The sequence below is a fragment of the Arvicola amphibius genome, chromosome 3 (assembly GCF_903992535.2).
Source record: "Arvicola amphibius chromosome 3, mArvAmp1.2, whole genome shotgun sequence".
Taxonomy (NCBI): Eukaryota; Metazoa; Chordata; class Mammalia; order Rodentia; family Cricetidae; genus Arvicola; species Arvicola amphibius.
Window position 1 is genome coordinate 65,798,765 of NC_052049.1, and position 13,806 is coordinate 65,812,570.

Genomic DNA, 13,806 nt, shown 5'->3' on the forward strand with positions numbered 1-13,806 from the left:
TGCAGCTGGGGAAAGATTGTTGTTAAATAGAGCAAATGCAATCACCCAAGAATCACTATTTTAAAATTATCAGTTAATCTGCTGCTCAGTAAGGAACATTGATCACAGTCAGTTCTCTGCCAAAATATCTCCTAGATTCCATCCTTCTTTCTTGTGCTAAGCCAGCTACTGCTTCAAAATAAGAGTTTAATATCCTTACTGCAAAACAGGAAGGTGCGGTCATAAACAGCAGACTGTTTTTCCATAAAACTGCTGTAGGAGGAAGTTTTGTATTAAATATGCATATTCGCCAAGGCTGAAGCATGATTAATATAACATACTTGTTGATTATTGTATAGCCTACTCTAGCTGCTTGAGTACCCATCTGGCAGCTTCTGTAAGCTGTCTACTGGAAACTGGTTCATTGCTCCCTTTAAGAATTTGACTTAGTGGCTCAAGGTCTCCCATAAAAATATTAAAATTAAGGTTTTAGCCATTGTATGTCTAATTAAAAGTTTGTAAACTATCCTACTAATCTAAGTTGTAAGTCTGTCTAGCTGAAAGGAAAATGGAAAATGGAAAGCATATTTAACAAATTGATGGAGGAGTGTCTATGTGTTAATTTCATTGGCTAATAAAGAAACTGCCTTGGCCCTTTAATAGGATAGAAAATTAGGTAGGTGGAGTAGACAGAACAGAATTGTGGGAAGAAGGAGTGGGGAGTCGCTTCGGGCAGTCGCCATAGGCAGTTGCCATGCCTCTCCTCTCAGAGATAGACGCAGGTTAAGATCTCTCCTGGTAAGCCACCCCTCGTGATGCTATATAAATTACTAAATATGGGTTAAAGCAAGATATAAGAATCAACCAATAAGAAGCTACAGATAACAGGCCAGGGGACAGGCAGTATTTAAATGAATACAGTTTCTATGTAATTATTTTTGGGTAAAGCTAACTGGGTGGCAGGACACAGCCTGCTGTTCCTTCTACAACAAATGATGCTGGCATAACTGGATATCAACATGTAGAAGAATGAAAAATAGATCTATATTCCTCACTAAGCACAAAACTGAAGTCCAAATGGATCAAAGACCTCAACATAAAACCGATCACACTGATCCTCATAGAAGAGAGAGTTGGACGTACACTAGAATGCATTGGAACATCTCAAATACAATCCTAGTGGCATAGGCACTGAGATAAACAATAAATGAGATCTCCTGAAGCTAAGAAGCTTCTGTAAAGCAAAGGACACAGTCAAAAAGACAAAACATCAGCCTTCAGAGTGGGAAAAGCTCTTTACTAATCCACATTGGACAGAGGAATGATCTCAAAACAAAATAAAACAAAACAAAACCTCAAGAAATTGGTAATCAAAAGAACAAATAGCCCAATAAAAGAATATAGGGTACAGACCTAAACACAAAACTCTCAACAGGTGAATCTAAAATGACTGAAAGACACTTAAGAAATACTCAATGTTTTTAGCCATTAGAGAAATGCAAATCAAAATAACTCTGAGATTTCATCTTATACTTGTAAAAATGGCCAAGATTAAAAACATTGCTGATAATTTATGCTGAAAATAAAGGGTAAAGGGAAAACTCCTCCATTGCTGGTGGGAGTGCAAACTGGCACAGTGTGGCTATTTCTCAGGAAGTTAGCCAACAAACTACCTAAAGATTCAGTAATATCACTTCTGGGTATAAGCACAAAAGATGCTTAATCATACCACAAGGACATGTGCTCAACTATGTTCATAGCAGAATTATTTGTCATAGGTAGAATCCAGAAGCAACCTAAATGCTCCTCTCTTACACAGATGACAAATGAGCTGAGAAAGAGATCAGAGAAATGTCACCTGTCACAAATATCCACAAATAAAATAGATATCTTAGACTAATTCTAACTAAACAAGTAGAAAAACCTGTATGACAAGAACTTTAAATCTCTGAAGAAAGAGACTGAAGAAGACACCAGAAAATAGAAAGATCTCCCATGCTCTTGGAAAGGTCCGTTTTACTTATCAAAAGCAATCCACTGATTTACTGCAAAATCACAGCGAAATTCTTCAGTGGCCCCCAAAGAACAATCCTTAAAAACAAAAACTCAGGATAGCCAAAACAATCCTAAACTATCCTGTACAATAAAGAAACTTCTGAAGGTATCACAATGCCTGACTTCAAACTCCACTACAGAGCTACAGTACTGAAAACAGCCAGATATTGGCATAAAAATAGATAGTAAAACCAAAGGAAATGAGTCAAAGAACTTGGGTATCAATCCACATGCTTACAAACACCAGAGTTTTGACAAAGGAGCAAGAAATGTGAAATGGAAAAAAGAAAGCGTATTTAACCTGCTCATTTCTTTTTACAGACACTTAACTCCCCTGAAGCTGCAGTTTTCTGAGGTTACTTTTCTGCAGCTTGCCTGTCGGCTCCTAGCTTGAAGCCAGGCCTCGCAGCAGGTGGCAGGACACGCTCCCTCCCGCCAGCGCTTCGCTGGCCCTTTCTGGGAGCTAGGGACCAGGCAGTGGTCTTCTCTCATTGTGCCTGGACAGAGGCCATGCTTTCTAAGTTTAAAAGTCCCACCGGAGGTCAGTGTTAAGGTCAGCTGATACATTTTACAAGCTCTCTAGCGGCTCTAAGACCGTAGCATGCGACCACAAGTCCTTCGGCAGATGTAGCTGAACCAAATTTTACTATCCTTATTTTTTATTTTAACTTGTAGACATAAAATTTGGACAATTCCTGAATCCTCTCCAATGTTCTATCGATCAACCGTGGGCGCTGACTGTAGTGGGTAAAATAGTCCTTTAAATTTCCTTGTCTTCTCTTTCTTCAGGCCCCTCTGTGCAGCGAGGGTCAGACTCAGCCGGCTACAGCGCAGGTGTGTGGACTGCGATAATTTCAGTGGTAACCTAGGCGATTTTTGTGCCAAATGCTGCGTTCCCTTCACTTTTCCTACCTGTTCAGCAGCGAAAGAAGCCGAGGGGTGAACAAAGCACCGCCTCTTGTCGGAGGAGGTGGGGCCTCACCTTGGCTTCCCCGAGTCCCGGAGCTGCCCAAAGCCTGCGGCTGTGGAAACACAGCCAGCGCAGGGGTGGGCATATGCTGTTTACAAACTCTAAAATCTCTGCCTTTGTTTCTGTTCCAATTTAGCACCTTTAGCTATCAATATACATAACTGAATACTATTTCCTTGTCCCATATTTATAACTATATACAACTTTACTCCTGATTTTTATTTCCCCCTTTATCTCTTTGCTTTTTAAAATTCTACTACTTATTTCTGAGTGCTCGTTACTCATCTATCCACCTGCGGTGCATTTTTTTTTTTCGTGGGTTCCTCACGTTCTCCTCCATAAATCTGGTCTGGTCACTTCTGTGCACTTTGGGGTTCACTGGTAAGCCCCATATTAGTCTGGACCATTATGTCGGGGTCCAGCCCCAACATAAAACTTTTCTCATCTGCGTAGAGGCATGGGGATATTAAAAGCACAATTCACAGGACAGTGTCTGGAGGGAGTTTCAGTGATCATTCAAATCCTGAAATCACTCGCGTTTATTTTTCAAACAGCTTTTATATCAATGTAAACCAAGAGGGAAGTTAACAAAAACTTCATTAGTATTCTGCTTCCTAGGTGTGTGTGTGTGTGTGTGGGGGGGGGGGGGTGACTTGAGCTACTCTTGCTCAGTCTGTTTTGTCACAGAGACTGAAAACATCTCATAATTTACAATAGAAGGAGCAGAACGACATTAGCATATCCTGGCACCTGCTGGGATGGCGCCGGGTTTGCTTTGCTTCAAAAGAGCCAGGTGACCCCTTTCTGTGTGGAAGGTGCAAACTACGCTTTGTAAATTGCTCAGATTCTCTGCCTGCCAGACAATGCGGAATATGGGCCTGCATATTTCGGCCCCTACAACTAGTGTGAGATTTCTCCACTCTGTGTGGGCACTTAGTGCTCCTAGCACTTCTGCCATAGTGTCCCATAGGTTTAAGTTGTGACTTCATTTTCATTGAATTCTAGGAAGTCTTTAATTTCTTTTTTTATTTCTTCCTTGGCCCAGGGATGATTCAATTGAGCACTGTTCAATTTTCATGAGTTTGTAAACTTTCTGCAAATAGTGTTGTTGTTCAATTCTAACTTTAAATCATGGTGATCCGATCAATACAGGGGGTTATTCCATTTTTTTTTGTATCTGTTGAGGTTTGCTTTGTAATTGAGTATGTGGTCAATTTTAGAGAAGGTTCCATGAGATGCTGAGGAGAAGGTATATTCTTTTGTGTTTGGGTGGAATATTCTATAGATATGTCTTAAGTCCGTTTGAGTCATGACATCTCTTTGTTCTTTTATTTCTCTGTTAAGTTTCTGTCTTGCAGTACTGTCCATGTCCATTGTGGAGAGTGGGGTGTTGAAGTCTCCTCCTATTAGTGTATGGGATTTTTTTTTTTTTTTTTTTTTTTTTTTTGGTTTTTCGAGACAGGGTTTCTCTGCAGCTTTTTTAGAGCCTGTCCTGGAACTAGCTCTTGTAGACCAGGCTGGCCTCGAACTCACAGAGATCCGCCTGCCTCTCCTCCCGAGTGCTGGGATTAAAGGCGTGTGCCACCACTGCCCGGCTAGTGTATGGGATTTGATGTGCAATTTAAGCTTCAGTATGTTTCTTTTACGTATGTGGGTGTTCTTGTATTTGGGGCATAGATGTTCAGGATTGAGACTTCATATTGATGGATTTTTCCTGTGGTGAGTATGAAGTGTCCTCCATCTCCTCTGATTGATTTTAGTTTGAAGTCTATTTTGTTAGATATTAGGATAGCTACACTCATTTCTTAGGTACATTTGATTGGAAAAATCTTTTCCAAACCCTTTACTCTGAGATAATGTCTGTCTTTGAGGTTGAGATGTGTTTCTTGTATACAGCAGAAGGATGGGCCCTGTTTTTGTATCTATTCTGTGAGCCTGTGTCTTTTTATAGGTGAATTGAGTTCATGGATATTAAGAGATATTAATGACCAGTGATTGTTCATTCCTGTTATTTTTCAGTGGTAGTGTTTGTGTGTTTCCCTTCTTTGGGGTTTGCTGGTGTGAGGTTATTTTTTGCCTGTGCTTTTGTGAGTGCAGTTAGCTTCTTGGGGTTGGGGTTTTCCTTCTAGTACTTTCTGTAGGGTTGGGTTTGTGGATAGGTATTGTTTAAATCTGTTTTTGTCATGGATTATCTTGTTTTCTCCATTGATGGTGAAAGAAAGCTTTGCTGGGTACACTAATCTGGGATTGTATTCATGGTCTCTAAGTGTCAGTAGCACATCTGTCCAGGTCCTTCTGGCTTTCATGGTTTCCATTGAGAACTCGGGTGTAATTCTGATAGGTCTGCTTTTCTATGTTACTTGACCTTTTTCCTTTACAACTCTTAATATTCTTTCTTTTTTCTGTATATTTTGTGTTTTGATTATTATATGGTGAGGGGTCCCTTTTTTGTCTACTCTATCTATTATTTGGTGTTCTTTAAGCCCCCCTCTCTCTATCTCTATCTCTCTCTTGACAAGATTTCTCTGTAGCTTTAGAGCCTGTCCTGGAACTAGCTCTTGTAGACCAGGCTGGCCTTGAACTCACAGAAATCCACCTGCCTCTGCCTACGGAGTGCTGGGATTAAAGGCATGTGCCACCACTGCCCGGCTCTGTAAGCTTCTTGTACTTTCATAGAATATCCTTCTTTAGGTTGGGAAAGTTTTCTTCTATGACTTTGTTGAATATATTTTCTGTGCCTTTAAGCTGGAGTTCTCCTTCTTTTATTCCTATTATTCTTAGGTTTGGTCTTTTCATGGTGTCCCATATTTTCTGCATATTTTGTGTTAAGAATTTGTTTGGATTTAACATTTTCTTTGACCAATGAATCCATTTCCTCCATAGTATCTTCAATACCCAAGATTCTCTCTTCCATCTCTTGCATTCTGTTGGTTATATTTGCATCTGTAGTTCCCATTTGTTTACCCAGATTTCCATTTCCAGAATTCCCTTGGTTTATGTTTTCTTTATTGCCTGTATTTTAGTTTTCAAGTCTTGAGTTGTTTGAACTATTTGCTTCACCTGTTTGATTGTTGTTTTTGTTTTGTTTTCTTGGGTTTCTTTAAGAATTTTTTTGATTTCTTTCAATTTTTTGCTTATCTTTTTCTCCATTTCTTTAATGGAATCTTTCATTTCCTATTTAAAGGTCTCCATCATCCTCATAAAGTTACATTTAAAATCATTTTCTTCTGTTTCTTCTGGGTTAGGATGATCAAGTCTTCCTGTTGTATGACCACTGAATTCTGGTGTTACCATGTTGCTTTTTAGCTTATTGAATGAATTCTTGCATTGGTGCCTGCTTATCTATTCCTCAGTTGTTTCCGGCAGTGTCTTTGCCTCTTGGTCCAATCCTAGCAGCTGTTGTCTGTGTCTTGGTCTGCTCTGTATTGTTGCTGTTTGTGTCTCAGGGAGTCATTGAGGTCTTTCTAGCCCACTCTCTTGGTCTCTTCTCTTGGTCTGCTCTCTTGGTTCACTCTGTGCAGTCACAGCCTGTGCTTCAGAGCTCCTCTGAGGTTGCCAGGGATAGAAGAGTTTGGGGGTGGAAACTCTTGTTTTCTAATATAAGCAACACTTTACTCTCCCAGAGCACAAATAACCAATCATTTATTGCGTAAGCAGTATTCCTTTCCTGAGACTGTGTAGTTGAATGGATCATAACACATAAAAATCTAAGTGAGATTACAGTTATGTAAACAGCACTACTTGCTGCGGTCTCCAAGGCTTATGTCTTCCAAATGAAGGGTTAAGTGATGGCCCTATTAGGGTGGGATGTTGAAATGTTCTTTCTCATTGCTGGATGATGGTTTTGTTTATACAGCACTTTCAACATCTATGAAACATTTTAATGTGACAAACATTTAAAAACATTGTTTGCTATACAAACTATTGAAAGAAAAAAAAAGACAGCTGTGGTGGAAATCCCGCCCCTCTTTAACCATCTTCCCCCAATGTTTTGATTCTCTGTGTGTTTGTTTGTTTGTTCTTCTGTATCTTAACCCATGCCCTCAAAATTTCTGGGTTACTACAGAGTCATGTTTGAAATTCTTCTTCAAACTTTTCCCTTTCACCCCACCCCCGAGTCCTAGTCAGCTCTCCACTTGAAGGGCATGTAGTCGTGACTGGTAGAAACAGCATGAGATGTCTCAGCTTTGTTTTGAGTACTTTATGTCTCTGTCATTAATCAAAATTTGAACTGTCCACTTTTAGGTCATTGCTCACAAAGGTTAGCTTTTGTCACAGTTTTAAACACTGGCTCACAATGTACTTCAAAATATGGATATACAAAAAAAAAAAGAATTGCTGGAAAAAGAACTGTGCAGAATGTGAGTGGTGTGTGTTGTGTTGTGTGTGCATGTGTGTGCTGTGTGAAAGATGAAGAAGAAGCAGATGTATATATGTAAAGAGAGATATATATCCATATGTAAAGAATAGCTGTGTGGAGACAGAGAGATTCTCAAGGAGCATTTTTAAGATGAAATAAAAGAGAAACCTACCATCAAAAACTATGGCTATGCAGTTAGGGTTTAATTTTGAGATTGTTTGCCCTGCCTTTTGTGGTTAAAAAGTGATGGTGATAGTTGATAATAGGAGTTTCTTTTCAAGACCTTTCTTGGTAAAAGTATGAATTGATCACTGTGAAGATTCTGTTCTTCCAACTTCCCACTCTCCCAGCTTCTCCCAGCACACACTATTCTCTTTCTCTCTCTCTTCAAACCTTTGCTGATCAGAGAAGCTCAGCGATTTCAGTCAGGTCTCATATAGTCATACTCAGCAATCTTGCTTTTTTCCTGCCCATTTTTCATCTCTGTTGCCTGTCTTTATTTTCCCTGACATCCTGACATTAGGTTTGCTCCTTTGTAAGGCTTTGTTTTAAAAAAATTCTCTCTCTCCCTCCCCCTTCCTCTCTCTCTCTCTCTGTGTGTGTGTTGTAATGCAGAAGTCTGAGCACATCTTCATGGAAGAAGTTCTGTTCTTCCACCTCTACATGGTGCTGGATGTAGAACTCAGATTGCCAGGCTTGAGCAGCAAACACCTGTACCCACTGAGCCATCCTGCCGGCCCTTAGTAAGTCTTCATTGTTTAACACCTTTGTGCCTCTCCTTCCACACTGCTTAGCACTTGACAAGTATTTGCCAAGGCTTCCTATGCTGACTGTCACAAGAGTTTCTTTGCCCCAAATCTGTCTTCTCTCTCAATGCTGGTGAAAGGAAGAAACTCTGGAATTTCCTTCGCTTTCTTACTCCGTGGAGAATAGACAGACACAGGATTTTGGTAAGAGCACACCACTCTGCATAAAGTACTACTTTGTATTATAACCTGATACTGTGCTATGTGCAGTACCATGACTCAACAGACAGTGAATTACAGTATCTGCTTGCCTTCTATTGTTAGCTCTCTGCTTTCCAGGTCTCCCAGGGCTCGGTATATCCATGCGACTGGACAAAGATATGTGTGAGAGCGGCGTGTCACTTCCAGGTCGATGCTTTTTGGGTGAGAGTATTTTTTAAAGGATTTATTTTTATTTATTTATTTGTTTGTTTGTTTTTTTATTATGTATAAAATGTTCTTCTTGCATGTGTCCCTGTAGGTCAGAAGAGGGCACCAGATCTCACTACACATGGCTTTGAGCCACCATGTGGTTGCTGGGAATTCAACTCAGGACCTCTAGAAGAAATAGTAAGTGCTCTTAACCTCTGAGCCATCTCTTAAGTCTGTGACAAGAGTAATTTTGTTGACCCCCTTTTCATTCCAAGAAGACCTGGGATATTTAGCTTGGTTTCTGGAGTAAGGGTACTAGGGGGTAAAGTAGTAAATTAGCTGTAATGGGTTTGGAGATGCAAACAATAATAAGCTCTTGTATCCACCTCACTGAGATTGTGTGGTTGTAGATAATAGTAGTATAACTTAATCTACCAACACAAATATAAACTGCAAGTGTTAAAAGATTTGAATAGTCCTAGCACACGGGTGGCAGAGACAGGCTGATCTCTGTGAGTTCGAGGTTTGCTGGGTCTACAAAGTGTGTTCTAGAACAGCTAGAGCTGTTACACAGAGAAATCCTGTGTTGAAACAACAACAACAAAACCTAATTTAATTTACTTAAGTTTTATTGTTCAGGTGTATGTAAACACACACGCATGTGAGCGTGTGTGTGCCGTGTCTGCCTATGGTGGGAGCATAGAGGTCAGCGGAGGACTTTGCTGAGTTTGCTCCCCCCTTCCAGGTCAGCAGGGCTGCCCCACTCACTTTTCACCTGTTGCATTATCTTGCTGGTCCTCTCATTTTATTTTTTGATGATTTCTGCTTTTACAGATTGAAAATGTCAACTATTGTTGCTTCAATATATTCTATTTCTTATCTTTAAAAATTAAAGAGGAAACTGAAATCATCTCATTGAGACAGAAGATGAAAATTCAAACTCTGAGAGTGTCACCAACAAAGTGTGTAGAAAATGTTTTACAAGCAAATTTGTACAGCTCTGAATCCGAACTGTGGAAAGTATAAGAAGAATGAACTTTGAAAAGAACTGCATTTCCATGTCTCATAAATAAACCTGAATAAGTCTCCCTTTTCTCCTAACCCTTGACTATCTCAGTTTTTATACTATTGTGTTGGATTTGAAATAAATTTTCTGCCTGAAAGGAAGTATATTTAATACTTTTTCAATTCAATACATTTAATATTTATTGAGCAAATTCTTCATAAACTTATGGGTCTGTTTGCTGAAAAACAAATTCTCAGAAGGGTAGATTAAAGCATGAATAGCAGTCGAGAATGTGGCCGAGCATCCATGAAGTCTTAACCCTCAGGAAACGATTTCTCATGCTTCAAGGTGGCTGTGCGCATAAACTCAAGTCAAAACCAACAGCCTGAAAACATTCACCTGTGTAAAATAAAATAAATAAATCTAAAAAGAAAAACAATGTCAAGAAAACAAATGACTAACCACATTTAGCTCTTTTGGAATGTGCTGGAAGGCCAGCCCAAGTATTTTTGAGGGCTTGGCGCCATCTGCTGGCTCAACATCAGCTTTTCCCTTTGATTCTCTATTTTAAAAACTGATTTTTAAAAAGGAAATATTACTTTTAGTCATAAGTTCTAATGAACACCATTAAGTAAACAAGTGAGATCATTCAAAATATCACCCTCAGGAACTTGCACAAATTCTAAAGACACATTTTGTTAATATAACCCAGTCCCACCACTGCCTGGCCTGTTCAGACTCTACAGCCTTCATTGCTCTGAGGGAGGCTTTCCCTGCACTGTTTCCATCCCTGCTCCCTCAATGCTCCCAGTTCCAGCTGTCTCTCCCCTATTCTCTTCCTCCAGCCAATCTTTCCCACTCCAGTCCACACCCCAGTCCACCCACTGTACAAGTTTGCACTCCCACCAGCAATGAGGAATGTTCTCCTTGCTCCATATACTCACCAGCATAAGCTGTCACTTGTGTTATTGATATTAGCCATTCTGACATGTGTAAGATGGAATCTCATAGTAATTTTGACTTGCTTTTCCATGTTGGCTAAGGATGTTGAACATTTCTTTAAGTGTTTCTCAGTCATTTGAGTTCCCATTACTAAGAATTCTGTTTATATTGGTATCCCATTTTTAAATTAAATTGTTTGTTTTTTTGATATCTAATTTCTTGATTCCTTTATATATTTTGGATATTAGAACTCTGTCAAATGTGGAGTTGATAAAAATGTTTTCCCATTCTGTAGACTGCCTCATTGTTCTTTGTCTTACAGATGCTTTTCAGTTTCATAAGCTCTCATTTATTATTTGTTGATCTTAGTGTCTGTGCTATTGGTGTTGCAGGAAGCTGTCTCCTGTGCCAGTGCATTTAAGGTTATTCCCCACTTTCTCATCTGTCAGTTTCAGTGTCTGCGATTTTATGTTGAAGTCTTTGATCCACTTGGACTTGAGTTTTGTGCAGGGTGATAGATAAAGGTCTATTTTGATTTTTCCACATGAATTTTCTAGTTAGAACATTATTGAAGATGATGTCTTTTATCTAGTTTGCATTTCTGGCTTATTTATATAAAAAATAAGGTGTTATGTGTTTGGGTTTATGTCTTGCTCTTCAGTTTGACTCCGTGGATCAATGTGTCTGTTTTTATGCCAATACCATTTGTTCTTTTGTTTTGTTAACTCTACCTCTGCAGCAGCACAGTTTGGAATCAGGGATGATGATAACCCCAGCAGTTGTTGTTGTTGCTTGTTGATTTTTTTTGTCTAGGTGTTTTAGCCATCTTGGGTTTATTGTCCTTTCAAGGTCTATAAATAATTGTGTTGAAATTTTGATGGAGATTACATTGAATCTGTAGATTGCTTTGGTAGAATGGTCATTTTTCCTATGTTAATCCTCCTGACCCATGAGTATGGAAGATCTTTCATCTTCTGATATGTTCTTCAAATTTTTTCTTCAAAGATTTGAATTTTTTATCATCCAAGTCTTTTACTTGTTTGGTTAGAGTTACCCCAAGATATTGTATATTATTTGAGGCTGTTGTGATGGGTGTTGTTGCCCTGAATCTTCAGTTCATTTTATCATTTGTATAGAGGAGGGCTGCTGATTTTTGAGATAATTCAGGGCCTGTTATAAGGAAAGTTGGGATTTAGTGGAGACATACTGCCTTGGCTCTTATTGTGCTCTTATGCTGTCATCTAGGCAACTGAGTTTTGGGTAATTATTGGTCTAGGTACTGATCTCTGGGTTTTTTTTTTTTTTTGTTGGATGTTTTGTTTCTTGGTTTTTGTTTCTTCGCTGGACTTTCAGAGAGTGTATTAGCTGAGTGTTGCCTAGTTTATTGGCTTGCTTGCTAGTGTGTTCAAGGGAAATGCCCACTGGTGTTGGAGCCTGAGGGAGGGGAAGACAGGGAAAGATAGCCTAAGGGATCCACATGAAGTGTGAACAGATATGGGAAGATGGGGAGAGAATAGAGAAGAAGGAAGGAATAGGTGGTAATAGATAATCTGATGTTTGTCAGAAAAGATAGAGCAGGACATTTCATTTGTAAAAATGTGGCACTGTGGGGGCTGGAGAGATGGCTCAGAGGTTAAGAGCACTGACTGCTCTCCCGGAGGTCCTGAGTTCAATTCCCAGCAACCACATGGTGGCTCACAACCATCTGTACTGAGATCTGGTGCCCTCCTCTGGAGTGCGGGCATACATCGAGGCAGAATGTTGTATACATAATAAATAAATAAATCTTTAAAAAAATGTGGCACTGTATAGGAAACAGAGTAAAGCTCACATCCACGGGTGTTTCCTCCCATATGCCATGTACTACAAAGCACTTTATAATCATAAATTCTTTAATCCACTAATAGTGGAAGAAGTGAGTGGTTTCCATTATTACAGATGGGGAAACTGTGCTGTTCAGTGTGGTTGAATATATGACCCAAAGTCACATATGGTACAAGTAGCACAATCAAGGTTTAAATTCATTTATTTACTCATTCATTCATTCATTCATTCATTCATTCATCCATTCATCCTACAAACACTGAGTGAGTGATATAGCATTCTTCATCAGGTAATCCACCTCCCTCTCATTCCTTGCAGTGCCAAATACTTCTCTGAAGTATTTTCAGTGGAAATTTATTTTCAAAACTCTAAATGTTATTTGACAGTCCTGCTTGCAAGTTGGCATACACCTCAAACTAATGCATGCAAACTGAAGAGTTTAGCCTGAATTTTTTCTTTTCCGCAGTGCTCATTTTCTTTGTAAATTACACAACCATCTTTTCAGCTAGTGAGAAAATGAAGAGCTGTCCTTAATTTCCTTCTCTCCTCTTCTTACCTCCCAGCTCCTGCCTGCACGTTTTTCAAGGCCAGTTCCAAGTGTCCCTTTCTGTCTGGCTTTGGATCTGGTGGTGTGCAGACCTTCTGGTATCGAGAACCTCATCTTTCTTCCAGAAGGGGTTTCACTTTCATTTTCATGGAGAGCTTGCTTGAACATTTATCTCAGGTATCAGCTTAGAATATCTCAGAAAAAAATGTTTCTGGACAATTTTAACAAAAATTCTAAATTTTCTAATTCTAAGATTGAAATTCAGGGTCTCCTTCTACTCACAGTCCCCCTGCTCTAGGCTCCCCTGTGTTGAAATTATTGGTGTGTATTGTTTAGTCAAAAGTGAGAGCCAAGCCCTCTAACAACCCTATATCCAAAGAATCTAGAATGTAATATTGAGTTGGAAGAATCACCCCAGCCCCTGGCCTGGGAATTGCCGTGCTCAGGACTCCAATTCCTAGCCTGTCAAGTGCTTGGACTCCAATTCCCAGCCTGCCAAGCACTGACCCCTCCCTAGGGAGAGTCAGGACCACTCTCACAGGGTATTTAGACTCCTGCTGGTAAAAGAAACATGTGGTCTTTTGGGTTTGTGTGGGATCCTCTTCCCGCCATGCTGTTCCTATCCACCCGGAAGTGTGGCATTTATTAAACATGGGCATTTTTGATTAGGTCTAATCTGGTTTGATTGGAGCTCTTTGCACCAGCAGAGAGGCTCTTTTTAAGAATTATCTTTAACATGTTCCACATTAGGGAGGTTTGTTACTGTATTATTAAGACCTTACTCATAGCACTTGCAAATACATATAGTTGCTTTATTTTACTTGTTTATGATCTGTTCCCTCTGTTGGCTGTCTTGTCTTCATCACTGATCTGCACCCTCTCTTCTTATCCTCATATCCTGCTCTCAAAATCAAATTCCAAGAGTCTATCACTTTTGTCTTTATCATTCTTTGCTATAAACTGTGG